Source organism: Phalacrocorax aristotelis, chromosome 6 (assembly GCF_949628215.1).
Source record: "Phalacrocorax aristotelis chromosome 6, bGulAri2.1, whole genome shotgun sequence".
In the NCBI taxonomy this organism is placed as follows: Eukaryota; Metazoa; Chordata; class Aves; order Suliformes; family Phalacrocoracidae; genus Phalacrocorax; species Phalacrocorax aristotelis.
In genome coordinates this window covers 19,167,863-19,188,196 of record NC_134281.1, presented here as the reverse complement: position 1 = coordinate 19,188,196, position 20,334 = coordinate 19,167,863, and the positions used below count along the sequence as shown (strand labels likewise).

The 20,334-nt window shown below is 38.9% G+C and overlaps 1 long non-coding RNA gene across 2 annotated transcripts in view; it reads left to right on the top strand.

Annotated features, from left to right (window-relative positions):
* Positions 1-20,334, top strand: part of LOC142058714 (uncharacterized) — a 158,501-nt gene that overhangs the window by 73,453 nt on the left and 64,714 nt on the right. Inside the window, exons 5-7 of one of the 2 annotated variants that reach the window (XR_012661088.1) lie at positions 784-867; positions 1,941-1,989; positions 2,463-2,815. This is a non-coding gene — a long non-coding RNA (uncharacterized LOC142058714). The remainder of the gene's footprint in view (positions 1-783; positions 868-1,940; positions 1,990-2,462; positions 2,816-20,334) is intronic. The other variant, XR_012661089.1, reaches the window with a different exon arrangement.

Genomic DNA, 20,334 nt, shown 5'->3' with positions numbered 1-20,334 from the left:
AAGTACACAATGGTGTGCACACAATGCATCTATCGCCAGCTACCACATCCATTGCCATTCCTCTTCAGCATTGTAACTGAACAAAAGTCCTTCTGTGGCTCCCCAGTACTACTAAAAATTTTAAGTGTTTTACCTTGTAACTAACTGATTAGTGTTTAGTTTAATATCTACTTTAATAATGTAAGCATGCTGTAAAATTAAATTGCAGTAGTATTTTGTGGTATGTGGAAAATCATTATGAATATGCTTTGGTATTTATAATGTTAGTCACAAGTTGATTTGATACTAGGAGGAATGTAGAATGTAATGCTCAACAGTGACAGAAGCTACAACAGCAACATCCATGTATATATTCTGTAGCGCTACAAAAGCATTTTGTTTCATGAGGCTGACATTCAGAAATGCGTATCATCTAACTACAATAGACAACATACTTTAACTTCTTTTTAACCCACAGCCTTGGCATAAGGTGAGATTTGGCAGTGAAATATTTAATAGATTTCAACAGCAGTGGCTCAGAATACACAAATCAGGCAATTAATCACATTAATCTAATTTGTTCTTACACTTTAACTCTCTGTGGATGCTGGTAAGCCACTAGCTTCTATTGCTGCCTGCCCTTGGCAGCAAGAGCACCATCTACTTGGAATAAAGTTCACTGCAATACTTTCTTCATTTTCATCTCCTTACCTTGTCTTTGACATTATTGCCATCTGTCTTGACTAGATGGATCAATCGAGTGTAGCCTTGGGTGCTATTGTTCGGTTTATGTTTCCCTTACAGAGTGCTTGTGGAGACAATTACAGCTGTTAATGCAGTGGACCGGAGTTTTAAACCTGTTGCATATACTTTTCAGCTCACTGTAAGGTAACCTGTTTGATCAAATCCACGTTGACCAGGCAGATGAAAATATCTGTCAAAAACTCAATTACAGAACCAGATTTGGGGAAAAATAATAGGATGCTGGTGAAGGTTTCCAGGAAGCTAATTCTTGAAGGAGGCACTCTAGAGGTTTCTGCACATATGCCTGCTTACAGCATATTTTTTCCCTGAAAAAAGCTCCCAGACTTGATATTTATAAGCCTACTTATCTAGGTCTATATTTTGCTAAGTTCCAGGAAGTAAAAATGACTTTGGCATATTAGGTTGAAGGGCAACATCCCTGGAAGTTTGTTTTCTTTATAGCAGAATTTTGCTGGTGTTTGTTGCTGTGGGCTGGGCAAGGAATACAAGTGGCTGCAGCTTTCCACTGTGGCAGAGGTCCCCTCTTCTATATACAAGTTCATAAGGGAAGTGGTAAAACTATAACAAGTGAGGGATTGACGTCCCAGGACCTCAGAGAAAGGCTGGTGACAGATTTGAGGAGGAAATTCAAGGTCTTGGTTAATGTAAGCCAGTGTGCCCCCCTACTTTGGACAATCTGCCTGTGTTGTGTAGGTGGATCCATTAAGTACATCTCATACACTGGAGGCAGCGTTAACAGAAGAGAATACGCTGCTGGAGATGGGCCAAGTTCTGGTTCCAAGTGTTTATGTGTCTTCTCAGCTTTCATGGTTTCTCTGGTGGTTGCTTCTGTATATACAAAATTTGACAAATAATTGCAGTTTGAAGGGCATGCTTAATGGCGGTCCATAAAAATGATTCACAGGCAACTGTAAACTGAACTATTACACTAAAGGATAAAAAGCTTCCTTAATGAGCTGTACAAGACAGTTATTGATGTATTTATGAAAACGTTCCCAAGTACATGCAACCAGGGGAATTCAAAGATAAATATTTAAAGATTGGCTGACAGTTTTTGCATGTAGCAAATCTGCTCTATAAAGCAGTAAATTTTTTAAAAAGTATATATTTGTGTGATTTGTAACAAAAAAGGATCAAAACTTGTATTAAACCCAGATGTTTTTCTCTATAATTGTGTTTATTTCTATTCAATGAAGAGATGAAGCATGGAGAAAATGGGCAGAGGAGGTTCAGAATATTAATAAGGTAAATCAACATTATTTTTTCTATTGAAATAATTTATTAGTCTTGTCACAGAACTGTATTTAAGAGGATGAAATCTAACCACAGTTCAGAGTTTGATTAAGTTTCTTTTCATCCTATCATTGTTGTACACAATTAGGTTATTCAAGTGTGATGTTTAAGTGCTCACGTTATGATTCATAACCTTGTTCTTCACACCCCAGCGAGAGGAAAATTTGGTCTATTGTTATGAATCTGATTAATATATGGATCAATGCATGCCCTTTTAATATTTATTATACACATGCATTTTTAGTTTGGATAAATGATTGTCTCGTGTTACTTGTTCTTTGTAGGCATGCTCTGAACAAAACTGTAGAAGCATTTTAAGTACTCAGGGCTGACACTTGATTTGGCATTACCTTGTCAGTTGAGATTATTTTTATTCTTGAATGGTTTAATAATCGATAAGTTTTAAACAACACTCTTTTCCTTAGGATTACACCTACTGTGTTGTGCGACTCCTCCTGCCATAAAGAATGAAGATCTGGCTCGTGCTATTAAATCAGCTTTAGAGCTGTTATTAGATGTCCCAATTTCTCAGGTTTATTGCACTGCAAGGGCTATAGATGGAGGCTGGACTAGTGGATATGTTTCCTTGAAAAGGTGGAGAAGAGGTGAATGCGGAAAACAAGTTACAAGTTAGCTGGTCTATGCAAAGCATTGGCAGCAGACCTACATGTTGCTCATGGATAAAGCTATTGCTGGTGCTAAAGAGTAGAAGAGTTTCAGTCGTGGGTTCTCTTCTCCAGTGTCAAGAATGTTGTGAAGAAGCTGAATTTCAACCCAGGTGATGATGCTTGCCATGTTTTCGCTTGTATTGTTCAGCTAAAAGCATTCATTAACTTCACAGATGTCTAGGAAGCATTTAGTAGCCTCCACTATGACATGTGAATCTTTAGAAGTGTAGCATATGTATTGGATTTTAAGTTTTTTTCGAACTTTCTGATGGGATACTAGGATTTGTTGTTTCTTTTTTCCTTGAGATTATTTGACTGCTTTAAATTTTGCCTTTTGTCTGATCCTTCTATTCCACTTGTTCTATTAGGATGCAGTAGTTCTAGTCCACAAGAGTCGTGGTGATAATGGCCTTAGAATGACAGGTGGTTTACTTATAAAGGATTGTTTCCATGGAAAATTAGCGTTGGTTGGTTTGTTTCTATGTGGGGAGTGTAAGGGAAGGAGAGTAGGATTAGGAATACCAAACATATTTCTGGAAGCACAACTGTACATGTATGTTCTGTATGAATTCTCAAGCTCTGGGTAAATTTTCAGCCTGGCTTTGTATACTGTGTATCTGACTCTTAGTATGGAACAGCTTGTGTTAATTATACCTTAAATTTCTCTTGCACCAAATTGACAGTGCTTGAGAGAAAGAAACCCATTGACCAAAGCCATTTTTTTTTTAAACAGGTTTCTTAAGGCTAGTAAAATAATTTGCAAAAACAGTGTTTTTACACCAACAGTCACGTCCTCTCCCTTGCAAGCAGATTATGTTATGCAAATTAGAGTCCAAGTAAGGCTTAATTTCAGTGGATAAACCCTTGTGGCTATTGTGAAAACAGTTATGCACTCAAGGTCTGTATTTGATTTCTTGGTACATTTGCACAATTAAAAATCTGTAGATTTTGATTTAAATACTTTATGGATTATGCATTTCAACTTCGACAGCTTTTACTCATGCCCCTGTTCTGAAGGCACATCTGCGCTAATAAACTCTCGCTCAATCTCATTGCTTGGCTGAGATGCCTTTTGATATAAGCTAATGGAGGTGCCTTTGTTTCCATCACAAGAACTGAAGCGTCGTGCAAGCAGGGTATTTCACAGTGACAAGTCCATATGTAGGGAGGGAAGAATTCCTGAATGATTCTCTGAGGTTGTCAAACTGCATTACATTCCTTGTAGTCACTGCTTTGCCTGTTGCCTTTGGAAGATTGTTTCTGTCAGTGCATGAAGGACCCTGCTCTTCAGATACCTAGATAATATTAGACCCTCTTCTGTATTATTTTCAGAAAATACAGTGGGTAATGTAATTTTGTACAGTTTTTAGCAGTTCCAGCTGCACTGTAACGCAAAAAGTACCTGGTCAAGAAGAGTTTATGTTGCCCTGCAGCTACTCAAAATGTTATAGAGCCAATTATACTGGCCCCTCCAAGGTAATCCTTGTTGCCATTCTGCAGGCTGGAGCAATGTGATGTTCACAGGGGCAGAGGTAGCCCTGTTAGAGCAGAGTTTACATGATGCCGATACTCCAGAATTCCCAAATCTGTACAGAGTGGGTCTTCCCCTGAGCAGCCCTCAGACAGGTGTGTTTTAGCTGAGGATGCAAAAGCATTGAGATCCACTCAGATTTGTGGGGTGCCTAAACTACCTTGGGCAGCTGTTCTGTTAGATGAGAGTGCACACAGACTGTCGTCAGATTTCATCTTCTCTCTGGAAGAGTAGTTACATTGGCAACTATCGTATTGCATGAGATTTTGGTTGCTAGTAACTAACACAGTAGCTAGACCTGATGTGTGGTGTGTAACACTCGATGCATTTCCTTAGATGGCAAACACATGCTGGTGCGAGCAGTTAGGCTATTTGCAATGTAATGGGATGAGTTCATGCCAACAGCAGCGCTACACTAAAAATTTTAAGTAGTGTGGTACCTAAAACTGTTAGATATTAATTATTACATATATTACAACCTAATACTGGCTGTGCAGTGTTACACACAAAATCAGCGTTTTTTCTGGAGAAGTCCAATGAGAGTGAATGTAAATAAACCCCTCTCGCTTACCACCCTTCACATCTTTAAGTCTAAGATGCCTTGTTAAACTTTAGGAGTAGAATAATAAGACTGTATAGTTCCTGGAGAATTCTCTTAAAACTGGGACAGTGGGAGTTGGATTAGCTCAAGCTGCTGTTTGTTTGGTTTTTTTTTTAGAAGAGCATGTATGCAATGTGTGAGTTTTCAAAACCCTCTAACACCCTTTTTCCCCCCTCCTCCTCCTCTCCAGTCTGGGACAGCTGTAACTCCCAAAAGCACGAATGGTGTTTTAAGGTAAGGAGGGACTTGACAATTGCTGACAGATAGCATAACCAGAGCTATCCAGACCTGACCTGCTCTGCAAGCCCTCTGCTGAATGTGCTTGCTCCTTATCACTTATCCTTATCACTGCATGTCATTCTGTATGTTCAGCAAAACAAAGCCCCCTTACTGAAGATCTCAGGATTCATAGTTCTTCTGTTGCTTTTTGTGGAGATTCCTCAAAATGTCAGTTAACAGAGCTGATCAATGAGACCTATGCAGGAAGATTATTAAAAAGATCAATCTGCAGTGACACTAAAGGGTTTTTTTCTGAAACACTTTGCAGAAACTGCAAAGGATTATTATTTACCAGTATCAGTGTGTGTTTCTAAGTCATTCCTGAAGTACCAGGGTTTGGATGCAGGTGTTCTCATGAGTTCCAGGTGTTCCATGGTGCTTGTTACCAACAGGGGCCAGCTAGTGCTATTAATTATCATAATTACCTGATATAGAGTTCAAAGACTGATGGACATGTCAAAGCTTTTTCTTTCTGTATACTTTTAATCCTTTTACTATTATAATAACTTTATTAGTCTTCCTAGCACATTAATTAATATAATTCTAATTATTTTGCATGGATTTCTACCACATTTGACATTTGTTTTCAATTTATTATTTGGTAGTTCCATTGTTTTCAGCTGTTCCTGGAGTGGATGGAGTGCATGCCTAGAAAAGACTGCAGAGAGAAAACAGAGCTAAATTCAGACATAGGTTAACTCCAGTAAGCTCAGGAGAGCTAGGCAATGACTGAGTTTTGCCAAGAAATTTGGAAGTTTGAGCAAGAAATAAGAGATGTTCATAGTAGAAAAAGCTATACTCCTTAAATGGAAAGTTAGAGCTTGGAGTGGTGTTCTTGACTGGCTTTCTTTGCTGAAGATGCCGGGGTGGGTTTGCCTCTACAAGGATTGCTGATGGGAATAGGACAAGCAGTTATGGTATTGGGTGGTTTTTAGTTGTGTTTTTTTTTTTCTTTAATAGAAGTTTGAAAAAAGTTCCCCAAAGAGAAAGAAGACTCAAAAGGTAAATATCTTGCTTTGTAATTACTTTTTATTGAGTTTATTTATCTTGGAGGGGAGTCTAATAGAGGAAAAGAAGAAACCAAGTAGTTTTGCTTTTCTTATTTCATGATCACATCCTCTTGTGCTTTTAAAGTGTTGGTGGCTTTGTTCTCATTAAGAATCACATCTCAAGACAATAGCAACTTGTGGCCGCCTGCTGACGTGGCAGTTTTCATTTTGTCTGTCTTGTCCTGGCATAGGCTGCCCTATGCAGCCTGATTGAACCATGCCAAAGAATGCTCATGCTGCTGCTAGCATGCAACATAGAGGCTGTTGAGCTGGGTGTGCATTTGTGGAGCTGTGGTATCATTGCCTAGTTAATATGTTCATCTCCATAATGAAACACTGATGATAAAGTTACAAAGTAGCTCTTGCATTTCTGCATGTGCTGTTATAGCCTGGAGTCTTAAGGAAACACTGATTCAAGTCTATAGGCAAAGTGAAGGGCTGTGAGGGTAGGTTTCTTGTTGTACAAATGCATCTGTTCTTAAACAATTGTCGTGGTTTAGCCAGCAGCTCAGCCCCACACAGTCGCTCGCTCACTCCCCCACCGGTAGATGGGGGAGAGAATCAGAAGGGTAACGCTCGTGGGTTGGGATAAGAACAGTTTAATAATTAAAATTAAAAGAAACAACAACAGAAATGCAATGTAAAGGAGAACAATGAGAGGCGCAAAGCCCCGGGGGAGGGGAACGAACCGCCGAATACTGGTCATGGTGTCACATGGTGTGGAATGAAGCTGCCATTGGCCAGTCGGGGTCAGCTGCCCCCACCATGGCCCTGCCCCTCCCAGCCCCCCCGGCCACGCGGCAGAGCGCGGGAAGCTGGAAAGGTAGCCGACCCCCACAGTGAGGAGAATTAACCCCTTCTCAGCCAAAACCAGCACAACAATGGAAACATGTCAGTGCGCTTTTCAGAGCACCTAGGGATGTGGATGGTGTTGCTCATATGTGGCACACGATCAGGACTGTTGCTTCCTGCTGTAATGACCAGACCGAAAACTTCAGAAGATTTCTAGCTGCAACTTGCTGTGTGTGTTTGCAAGGCCCGTCAGTCTGCTGTTCCCATTTGATTTAGGATGATGAAAGCAGAAGCAAAATAAAACTCACGGTGAAGTGAGTTTGGTTTGATGGGATTATAACTCCCAGTTCTCAAAGGAAGGAGTGATGATGCCTATGGCAAGTGTGATGATACGCTGCTGTCGGATGTCACGTGGCAATAGACAGGCACCTTGGCACCAGCTGTAAATATGGGTGGAAGTGTGCAAATGGAGTCTAATTTTCAGCTTTCTGCCTTTGTAGCTGATCAGTTCTGGGCCTTCTGGTTGGATCCACCACAGAGTGGGCGTTGAACATGTATGTCACTGCTTTCCCAAAGGTTAGGACCTCTGCAACTTCAGCTTATTAGCGTTGCATGATTTTTCACAGGTTCAGCTCAGACTTCTGGTAAGCAAATTGTGTCCTGTGTGTATTTCTAAGTTCTGTGGAGTTTGAGAGACTGGCCAGCTTCACACCGCAAAAGAATTCTTGAAAAGGGAAATAATCACATTTTCCCACTTTTAACACCAGATTACTTGGGGTCGTCAGTACGTTATTCCATTTTGCCCAGGTCTGTAAACAACTGTATGAAGTCACTAGCATGAACAAGTTAAAATGAAATAGTTTAACCTTTTTTTGAAAACCTAATACTTTAATACTTCATTCCTAGTAGCGTAGGGGCTGTGTCCCAGAAACATAATTCAGTTTTCCAGCTGGCTGTAGAAGGTCTTCTGGGCCCCCAGTTTTTTTCCAGCTATATCAGTTCTATTAGAGATATTCCCTCCCCCTTAAAACTTCTCCTGTTCCTAAAATACCAGGCTATAAATGCCCCTGCTACATCATGTTGTACACAGGCATTTGCATCTGTGTTTGTGCTGGCATACTGGAGAGAATAATATCCATTGCTGTGAATCTGTGAAAATGCATTGTGGGGGATAACATACAAGCAATTATAGAGAGCATCTTTCAGAATTTCTACAAAGAGAACAACAAAACTGACATCTAGAAATACACTAACAAAATTGTGCAAAGCATTTGCTCAGTAGAGTGAGATTTTATTCCTGGGCACTGAAAAATGATTACAAACAACATGCTTGCTGCTATATTAATAGGTTTTATTTTACTACAGCTCTTAAATCATGTTCTTCAACTTGTTGTGCTTTTGCCATACTAAACCTTACTGTAAGACTTTGCTCATATCTTACTCATGTGCTATCTCTTCTGATAAATTCGCCAGGCAATGAAACAGGATAGAAATGTTAGGGTGGTACTAACAAGAAGATAATGTGCTCTTTTAGTGAGGAGGAATGACATTGTGACTCTTGTGTTTTATCTGATGTCTAGCTGTTGAAATCCTACCAACCAGCTTGTGAAAAATGTATAAAATCTGAAATTCTTGCATGGAATCTGTTAGGGCACTGTCTGGTTTTTTTTTCCAGTTTAAACTAATACGTTATATATACTTCTGTGATCTTTATTTTTAACAAATACTTCATACTTAACCAGTGTTTGAAAGCTAACAATCAGAATTGGTGTACAAATGAGTGTGAAGCGTGCTATGTAGACACAGCCTTTTTACACTAATGACTGTGTTTAACCTCATTTTCCCTGCTGCAGCACTTAACAGCAATTAACTCCACTCTTACTGTCTTTACAGGGACAGCGTGTGATGGAGTCTTGTTTTCTCTGCAAGGCTAAAAAAAGTTAAGCCATCTTAACTTAGATCACTTAATGATCTAAGATTGTTATTAATGATGGGAGGCTGACCAAAGTTTCTCAGCTATGTTGTCCTCTCCTGTATGTCTTGTTTTCCAAACTAAAATCAGTGTGTGTATATATATATTTATGTAATAAACTTTCCCTAAAGGGAATTTTCCAACAGCCACATACGCTGTTGGTGCTATAATGCCTGGCTGTTTTACTTTTTACACACAAACAGAAATCTGGCAAGTGAAACTGAATTTGTTAGATCATCTGATACTCAAATGGAGGATGATTGAAGCAAAACAGTTGCAGAAATGTAGCTTAGTAAAACTTGCTTCTCCCGGAGCAATGATTTTTATCTTTGCATTAGATGACAAAACAGTTTTCTAACTAATGAAACAGCTACCAGTAACATCTTTTAGTTTAAAAAGCTGCCATTATTTACTCATTATTTATATTAGCTCTTCTGGTGGCTTTCTCTTCCTATTCTGTATTGTAGGTATTTACTCATAGTGCAGTTTTGTGGTTAGGTTGCTGTGTTCTCTGTGCTTGCAACAGTGATCTTCAGTGTTGAGACTTTCAACCATCCTGATATAGTCAGGGTGGGTAATATCAATTATTGAGGTCACCCAAAAGTTCCCACTATAAATCTTATTTTCTAGTATTTATCTACAGTAGTTTGCTGTACAGGCTTCTTGTTGCCTCTCACCTGCTAATACTTAGAGAGATCCCAGTAAAGTGTCTTGGTTCGGCAAATGAGTTGGGAGTCAAAGTTTTCCTTCTCCTCACTGGCAGACTCTCTTGTTCTTGTGTGAAATTCCTAATTGTTTTCATTGGACTGCAGCATGTAGAAATGACCATGGGAATAGTTATTCAACTCTGTTTAAACCTTTTAGATGCTATTGATGAACTTTTCACTGCTGGACAGAAGGCATTTGAATGACTGTGTTGTAGAGTATCTTCTGCAGAGTCTGTCAGCACTGTTTTGGAAAGCATCTAGACAGCATCATGCATTAGTAGGATAATGACCCTTTCCACTCAGAGCCATTTCTTCACACCTTAAACAGCTTGGCAATACTAAGAAAGTATCTGACAGTTCAATATGGTCGTCTAATAGAGGCTTTTGTAGTTACATTTCACCCTTTGACTGTTTTCGTCACAAAAGCAATCCCAGCAGCTAGAAATTACAGGAAGCCTCAGAAGAGAACAGAATTAATAAATGAAGGCAATTGACTCTGGAAGTGATCTCTCCTTCAAGGCAAGAGCCATTTGAGAGCAGTGTAGAGGCCTGCCAGCATAGCTGTGTGGAAGGAAGGGTGCTGCCCTGGCTGGTGTACTTGGTCTGCAGGAAAACCACGCTGCAGGGACTGGACACTCATTCTGTGAACGTGCAATGAATGGGGAGCCTGACTCGTTTACTCACAAGTCAGACTGCAATCCATTTTACCTCTAAGTACTAAGGGGAATCCTTTATCGTATATTTGTCTTTACCAGTCATCAATGCACAATAAGGAGAGAGCAATAAAAAACATTTATCTACCAGAAAAATACATTAGAAACTCAGACAGACAACTGGGTTAATTTTTACTTTGGCACAAGCATAATTCCTGAACAGGCACTTAATAAATTCAGAAACACCTGAACCTGAGCAGGCTTAATATTTGGTTTTTTTAGAAGTATCCATCTGGCAGGTGCTTTTGAATGCTCAAATGAAAAGTGAATACAGGGCTTTAGTAAGGATAGCTAGGTAATTCATGTAATTAAGATTTCTTTCATTTCACTTACCATATTTATATCTGGCAGTGATTTCCTATTTTGCACTTTTGCTTTAAGAATTGCTTTTAAAACAGCAAGTGTGTGTTCTATAGGGACTTTTTTCTCTGTTTATACTTGCCCTTTAAATGTATAAAGTAGTCTAATGTAAATGACAGCTTTTGGACTTCTGCCTAAATAAACAGCAGTATAAGCTATTTTACTTTTGTTCCTGCAGTCACCACATTTGTTATAGCTCTTTATTTTCTCCACACTAGATTTCTTGGATTTCACTTTTTGGTAGTAGTATTTCTGTGGGTCTGTGGAAGAACACTGATCATTTTTCCCAAATCCTCATTGTTTCTTAGTGCAAGGAGGGGGAAAAAAGTTCTAATTTTAACAAATTGTAGCCAAAGTTTTTATAAATGACAGTTGCATGTTAATAAGTTAGTATAATTAACTGAAGCCCTGATCCTGTAAAATTATTCTGTGAGTACATTGCTTGTGGAGATACCATTTATATTAACAGAACTTTTCTGGTTGTGTGAATTTAAGCACACACGGATTTCTGGAGGATCGGGATCAATGTTTTTAGGTGCTGCACTTTGATATGTTAATTAATTCATTAGAGACATTAATATGGACATTAATAGAGACATTAAAGTGGAGGGAATTTTATATGCATGTTCTTAATCCTGCACTGGGCATGCTTTATCGATGTACACGTGTACTTTTCCCTGTGGACCTCAAGGAGTTTTGGATGCTCCGAAGATGTGATGCTGGAGTCAGTGTGTGCACAAAGGTTATCCCCCTCCAGGGGGCATGTAGTTGAGCATGAATCTCACGTGGTGGGGAGATATGATCAGCATGTCTAAACACTCATCTGTCGTACAACTCTCAATTCCAGTGAGATAAGACTAGTGACTTGAAAATCAGTTGTGTCTACAAAAAATTTATCGTGTACTCAAAGGCAAAGCAGGTCCTTCAGCTGTAGCCGAATCACAGCAGCCACAGGGCTGAAGCTGCTGACTAATACATGACACGACTGCTGCCAAGACTGTTCTGAATCATTTACGGAGGTCAGGGATGACTCAAAACAGCACATGTTGCACATTAGTGCCCAGAGGCGATTGCTGTTTACATCATGACAGTGTCAATTATCACCTACAACAATCCTGCAAGGAGTAAAATGGCACTGACAAAGATGCTATTATTTGGCCATTTCTTTCCTTAGTCCTGTGATAATGCTGGAGCCTGACTGCTTCTCCAGTGATGCTTTTAAGGCCGTGATGTCTTGTAACTAGGGTGTGTTGAAAACTGCAGCTTCTCCCGCCTGCATGTACATGTGTCCGCATGGGGAAATGTGCCGTTTGAAGAGAAGCTCCCGCCACTCTGTGACTTTTCAGATCAAGCAACATTGTAATTCTGCCAGAGAAGCTAAATAGATCATTGCAATGGAATAGCCAAATCAGGGTTTGACAGAGAGAGGGTGAGTGCACAGGGGAGGAAGTTTTAGCAGCTGTAAATGGACTTACGCACTGCTGCCACTGGGTTTTGTGCTGCATTACTGGCTGTGACTCTGTTTTATGTACAAATGTTTGTTCCTTTGAAGCTGGCCTTTACATCAGCCCTGTTCCTCAGAGGTGTCTCTGAATTTCCACAACCGCCGCTAATTGGTGCCACTTTGGCACTGCTTACAGGAGCAGCAGGAAGGCAGCCGGTGCAGCCAGGCCATTCCTTCAGGCTGCCCTTGGGGAGGGCTGGCAGGGGCTCTGCCTGCTGCTGTTTGTTCGGCCCAGAAAGACTTTCTCTCCAGCAGGACAGTAATCTGGCGCAGCTTTAGGACTAAATTTGTTTAAGGGATACAAAAAGAAGGAAGAAAAAAGCTGACAGCTTTATTTCTTGATTAGTTTCTTATTTAGAGCATGTACTAATGATGTATTTAACAGAAAATCTGGAGCAGGACTGAGTTCATTTAATAGTTGTTTCTGTAGTGCTGGTAAAGATTACTTTTTTCCCCACATGCATCCCATCTTGCCTCTAGGGAGAGCTAGTATAACTTCTTCTGTGATTTTCCGTTTGGAAAAAAATATGTTGTTGAAGCATAGCTTCTCTTAATTAATTTCTCCCTTTCAGTAGTAGGTTGTCAACTTAAGAAGAATTGCAAGAATCTGATGATGAAGTGGAAACATTTTGTTTGATCAGTTTCAGAATAGCAGATTTGGGGAATTTATTCCAAGACAATCTTGTTGCGTACATTTATGGTCAAATGGAGTGGAAATCAAAATGAATTTCCTTGAAGAGTTTTTTTTAATATCATAGGAAATGTTCTTTGGATTGTAACAAATCTGCAGCATTAAAAATTGCAGCCTATTCTGTAAATTGCAGGGGTTTTTTAGAGTTCTTACTAGTAACAGGGATGAATTTTACAAAAAAATCCCCCCCCATTAAAATACAGATTTTGGTTTCTTTCTTTGACCTCTTGGCTTCCCATTCCAGAATGAAGGCAGGTATAAAGCAAATACAAGGGATTAGTAGACTAATCTTAAACAGGAATTTTATTGTGGGCTTGGGGATAAACTATCTGTTGATGGGCCATGATCAGCCAAATTGTGCTGCTTGTTGGAAAAGGGAATGTTTATGCAGTGCTCTGCGGGACAAAATTCACTAAGCTCACTGACAGCCTTAAGTGAATTTGTGTATGGAACTCTGCTCCACAAAAAAACTGGTGTCAATCACATGAATTGCTTCTGCAACAAAATGTTCCTTGTTGATAGTGCCATTTAGAAGTGGCAAAGTAAGTTTTTGTCCTTCTAAGTGATTAGGGCTGAAAACCTAATTATAACGTGTTATAACATCAAGTGATGCATTCCTGCAGCTATCACTCCCTTTGAACATGTAATTGGCTGCAGAAGCAATCACAGTTCCTGTTGTAATAGAAAATAGCAACATGCTCTTAGAACCTTGGTGAAAGAAATTTGAGACGGCATTCTGTAGCAAACCTGCTTACTGACCTCAGGAAGGTTTTTGATGCTGAGCTAAGGCAGAACGCACTTTCAAGCACTGTGGTAGAAGAATCGGACGCTATTATTATTGTTTTAAATCCAAAATGGACAAGTGAGACCTGCTATTTACCCCTGGTCATCAGCACATGCAATGAGATTACCTGCCCTTTCATCTTGGAATAACCTAGAACTCAGCTCATTTTGTTGTCTCATGAATTTACCCAGACAACAAATTTATGTTAAACAGTGGCAAAACCTGGTCTATAAGGAAGTCGGCATTCGAGGGTGATTACTGCTGGCATAAGGGGTTACAATGCTTAGATTAATAATTGTCTGATATCTGTTGTGTTAGTTCTATAGGAGAAGCCCAAGTACAGAATACAGGACTATTCTTTTAAGAGGAAGAAATTCAACCGTTTCATTCAGATTTTTAAGTGGGTCAGCCAGAGCACAGATGTTTGATGGAACAGAGATGGTTGATTAATTAAATTGCACAGGAACACTTTCTCTAGCCTTGTTCTTCAAAACAATGCCAAATGCTAATCAGAGGAATTGACTGTTTAGATACTGTCATTGGAGTGATGTATTTCTGATCTGCCATGAAAGAGGAAGAGATTATGACAAGTGCGTGTGTAATTCTGGAACTCTTAGAAAGTTCCCTACTCTATGGCAACTTCTACACAAGTTAGTGTAGTCCTTTTCCCTCCAAAGTTCAGGCCACATCATGGGACAATCTTTGGTTTCATTGGTTGGCAAAATTTCCAGGTTAGTTCTTGGGTTGGAATAGTAGTAATAAATAATAATAATGGGAAAAAAAATTTGCTCATTTAGTATCCTATATGAGGACTCCTCTCTACATGATCTGCAGCAGCCTGCCTTCTTTCTGCTATGCGACATGCTGCAGGAGCAGAAGCCAGGTTGCAGGTCTGTGCTGTAGTTCTTGTTCTTACATGTTATCTTCTGTTAAATTCCTGAATGAGGATGACAGACTGAATTTTCAGAAAACTTCTTTACAGAAGAAAAACATGCTCTCATGCCTGTGCCAGAGTGATTGTTCATAAATTCGGTTAGTTTATTTGAACAATGGGCTTAAATTACTTGACCCACCTGGCCAGAATGAGCTAGTAATGTTTACATGCAAAATTCAATTTAGTTTGGAATGAATACTGTGTGACTTACCGTATGTGCACAGGTAATTGGATTAGTTAAGACTTCTACATTTCTTCCTTAATTGTGTCTGCAAGACAGATCTGCAGATCCCACAAAAAGTCACCTCCATGCAACTTCTAGCTGTAAAAAAGAAATATGAGAAAGATTACAATTTGGTATGTCAGCTTTTACACCAACATAGGAGGCTCAGTCAAGTCCAAGAATCTTGTTTGCTCCTTATGTTCAGAAAGAAAATGAATTTAAACTATACACAGATCATAAGCCATGCTGTATGGTCGTGGCACATGACTATATGTATTTTGATTACAATTTTTCAGTTCTTAAGATAGGAAAATTTCTCAGTGTTTTATTTATAAATGGGATCACGGTTACAGACTAGGACATATTTAGTGTAGTTGAATTAGTTTATCAGACCTCAGGAAAAGAGGAACTAAGGGAACAGGTATAATCTGTTATTTTTCATTTTAAAATGCTTTGTGGCTTTGATTTTGTGGACAAAAATCACTAAAGATGGATTTCAGCAATCTAAGTTGAGTAAGAGTTAATGAAAAGATTCTGTGTAAAAGCTGAGATTTAAGATACTGATGTAGGGGAATATATACTGTGCCCTTAGCCCTGTGTGCCTCAGAAAGTTGTTCTTACAGATAAACCTGAGGGGGAAAGAATACAGACACTTTACAGAATTTGTGTGATCTGTACCTCTGTTACAAGAATCACAGGTACCCACGCTGTGCCCCTTACGATGCAGGGTTTCAGGGTGGAGATTCTTTTTTTCCTTTCCCTTGTTACCTTCAGCATTCATTTTGCCATTCTGAACACTGAGCTCCTCATCCCACAGACTGGAATAGCCTTTTGAAGTGTTTCCTTTCAAAGCCTTTGGACAAAGGCAGTATTTATTTTCTGTATTGCTTTGTGGGATTTTTTTCCATACCATAATCTGGATTGAAAAAAAAGTCTCTTCTACTTTTTAAAATGTTTCTATTCTGTTTTTTAATGTTTCTAATTTTTATGGACTTGGTAGTGATAGTTAATGGTTGGACTTGATGATCTTAAGGGTCTTTTCCAACCTAAAAGACCCTATGAATCTATTTAAACAGGTGTATGTGACCTGTATAGTTTAATTTGTGTCCCTAATATCAGTGGGGATGTGTGACCCTGAAATACTAACACTTCCATTGAATATATGTGGATTTAGAAGAATAAGAAGGGAAACAGCCAGTTACTGTGTGTTATGTCAGATGCTTTATTGTCTGGGGTGTGTTAGCATCCAGAAATCACTCTTCCAATCCTACCTAGAGGAGCAAAATATACAACTTATACTTACCATGCCATGTACCATAGGAATATGGGGCAACCTTTACTCCAGAGAGCTGGGTTAGTAACAAGCTTATTCTTAAGAAATCTCTGGCAAATTTTTCCATAGTGTTAGTGAGATACTTGGGTTCTCATTAAAACCCATGAGGTCACTGGAAAGCCTCTGCAAAGATGATTTCTCTTGGCACTGTCCTTACATTTTAATGTTCCTTATCTAGTCACAGATTCTTAGTTATCATGGTCTTGAACCAGGTTGGAATTGGGTATTAGTGATGTGAGACCTTATCTGCTGCATACAAGTGGCTTTTAGTACTTTTTAATCCTTGGAAATCTTTTAAGGGTATAGATGATCTAGTCAGTTAATGTGAGACCTGGCTATTTATTCATTGAGTTGCTTACCTAGGTTTTGACCATGAATTCTGCCTAATTGATTTATGAAGTCATTAAATGGTTAATTTTAGGCTTGTTTTCCTTTTTATACTACTGTCCATTTCCAGAAGCAATGATATTACGACAGTATTGAAAACTATTAGAGCTGCATCAGGACTATATAAAACTATTAGGAGCATCATTTTACAAAGTATTGTTTCTGCACTTGTAATTTCTGGATAAATTTGCAAATGTTCACATACCTGCTTGAGGCAAGCTCAGTTCAACAGTGAGCCAATTAAGTTATACATTCTTCATTTAAAATTTTTATTTCAGGAGGAAAATGTACTAGAAGTTAAACCAGTGTGCAGCACAAAGGAAACATTTTGAATGAATTAAATGTTTATGTAAAAATGTACTTGGTTTTATCAGTGGTAGGCAAGATCTTGGAGGCACCTTTCAAAGGATGTTCAGTTTTCTGACAGGAATGGGGGCAGAGACGTTCTGACATTAATAAGTAAGAGGGGGTAAATTATAGGTATTATTTGCACAGGGGGAAATTATTTGAATGCAACCTAATAAGATAGTATGGAGAAATTAAGTGGTAAAAAGATTTTGGTTTAACAGCAAAAACTGCATGCTGAAAATTTGCCTACTAATTTAATTTCACTGCAAGTTCCCTGTGAAACTTTAAGTCTCAGGGGCTCATTTGTCAAATCTTCAGTTAATGTTTCATTAAAAGTAATTTAAACTTGTGGAGAATGTAAGTGAAATTTGCAAGTATACGTTATCTCCCCCCAGCTTCACACTGTCCTGACCCTTCCGGCTAACTTTGGCTGCTGCTCATCAAATATTGAGCAGCTGTTAGTATAATCACATTCACTCCACATCTCTATAAAAGATAATCAAGTCTGGGCTTGCCAGGCAGGCCAAGCAAACAAGAGTAACTAAAGAAAAAAAATCAAACCAAAAGTAATAATAAAAAAGGCTGTTGCCAACATATTGGATCCTGAGCTGGGATTAACAAAGTTAACTGTCACTTTTCCCTGTCAATTGTTTCATCCCTCACCCATGCTGTTCAGAAGGCCATAGGGAGGGTGAAAGTTCACTACCAGTTTAGGAGCTGCTACTCCTGGAATTTATCAAAAAGAAAATATCAGTTGGAGCATTTAAAAAGTAAAGATAAACCTAGTTCTTAAAAATCTTTAAGAATATTCAATAGCCCTAGTTGAGAGGGGTTCAGAGTGAGAGAGACAAAAGTGATGGAGTTGAGAAGACCTGCAGGTGTCTTGTTTTAAGAGCACACCTGTGAGAAGTGTGCATGTACAAGGCTGCTCCTGTCCTGCTCTTTTTATTGTATGCTAAGTTAATGGACATTTAAGAGGAAGAAATTGTTTCCTAACACTATTTCTAAATACTTGGGCTGATGTTTTCTAAGACTTAAGTGTAGGCATAACTTTAATTTTAAAGAACACTGTGCTCCTATATTAATGAAAATACTTCATTTTCTGACTGCGCACGTGACTTGTAAGCTCTTTCAAGAAGGCAAAACCCTGTCAAAGGTCACAAATGGTTTTTGATACTTTTGCACATAAATTGTACTTTGTATATATTTATCCCATTAGAGGCAAGCTTTACTGGCACGATTAGAAACTATTGTACATTATTTTGGTGGTAATGCATTAGCTTAAATATATTTGGCCTGATTAACAGCAGCTGAACTTTATTATTACATCTGTGATTAGGACTGAAATATGGTGTTTTGTCTGGTTTCACCAGTGTGACTGGGAAAAGTCTTGCCCAGTACGGGTTAGTCCAGTGCATGGCTGTCTTCAAGAAAACTGTCATGCCCACTTAGCATCCATGAATAGCAAATCCATTTTAGCAGATCCAGAGAAGTAGCTAGTGGTAGTGCTGTGACAATTTCAATTAAAGGTCTGAGAATGGTAATTATGTTTACATACCAGCAGTCTGATTAAATATAAACTAATTATGTGGAAAGCTTAAACTGTGACCTGAATTACTCTTGCTGAATCACAGTTGAATTTCACCTGAGTTTTTGGATACATTTTTGGATCATTACAGAAGCTTTATTTTTTTGTAGATGTGCAGGATATTACCAACATTACTGGGATAATCTGACCTTCCTTTCCCCTTTCCTTACTCTTCCATCCAGCTTCAAGCATAACCTGTAGCTATTTTTGGATTCAGCTCTTCAAAATGCTATTTATAAAGCAAGAGGTATTCAGTTCCACTGGTACCAGGAGCTGGGGAATATGAAATTGTTGTGCAGATAATTCATTTTTTGAAGCACATATGAGTTCAGAAGAATTTGCTGCGCTGGCTTTAGAGGGACCCGGGCAGGTGGGATGTAGGCAGTGTCTGTGCCCAGCTGTCCCTGCTGAACCTTCTCGGTGCCCTGAGAAAGAGGGATGGTCTTTGTGGCCTGTTGTACAAGTTGGTCAGTTGAGAAACAGAGTTTCGGACTCTCTCAAAGTCACATGAAGACAACAGCTGAGAGAGGCTCTAAGATATTTTAAGGACCAAGTGCACAACTGGGTACTGTAACCCTAGAGGACATCATCTCCAGACGAGAGATCAAAATCTATTTAACATAATCTACAGTCTATCCTGTACTGGAGTTCAGCTAGTGATCTAGAACGAAGTCTTGAAGACCTACCCAGTGTGTATGGCATCATGATCTGACACCAATATAAACTGCAATTCTGAACTACTAATACTCAGCAGAATCACAGAATAGTTCAGGTTGGAATGGACCTTGGGTGATACCGATACCTAGTCACCCTCTCTGCGCAAAGCAGAACTAAATTCAGTGTTGGGTTAGGTTGCTCAAACCCTGAAAGTCCTGTAAACCATATCCTCTCTGCATGCTATTGTGGTTCAATGTTTCCAGTAGGGAACAAAGCCCACTGGGTTTGAATGGAAAAACATCTGCATCAAAGTGTTGTCTGCTTCACATATCCTTCTGATACAATCTAAATCACTCTCAGAGCCTGAACCACGAGCCTGATTGTAGAATCCCATGATCCTTTCATGGAACTTCAATATCAAGATTGAAATACATAGAAAAACTGAGCTGTTCATCCAACACTGAACATCATTCAGAAATTCAGATTTGCAAATTGTGTGTCTATTTTCATGATCTTAAAAATGTGTAGAAACGTGGCAACAAAGGAACAATTAAATTCAGTTAGAACTGACTAATGTTATAAATGATTGCTCTTATGGTTAAAGGATGGCAATGCCTCCAGTTCTAAAAATTAACATTCTAAATTGATCTGTGAATAGATCTTAGAATAACTCTGACTTTTTCCTGTTCCTAGTCCAAAAGGAGCAGAGCCTTAATTACCTGCAGTGGTTTTGTCTCTGTTCTGCAAAGAACTTCTACAAGAGCTGCTCCAACTGGTTGCTTGCTTCCATGAGCTGTACAGCCAATTCCCATAACAGAAACAAATCACAGCAAATTATGTTATTTTCTGTTTTCTTCTTTCTACAGGAATTTATTTCTGGCTTTATTCATTGCCTACGTGGAAAAGAAGACTGGCAGAAACATTCTGCAGAGTTTAAATACAACCACATCTCAGTTTCTTTTCATAGCTTGTTTCCAACATATGAGTGTTTAAACATCAGTCAAAATATCTCCATATCTTTTCAAGTGTTTTATTAATTCTTTAACCCAAACCTTCTGAATTAGTTCTCTTGTCTCTACTTTTCTCATCAGAATTACTGGGAATTTCTGGACTGCTGGAACAGCATTTATCTGGGGGGGTGGAGAGGGAAAAAGAAATATTTACTTGGTGTTTTAA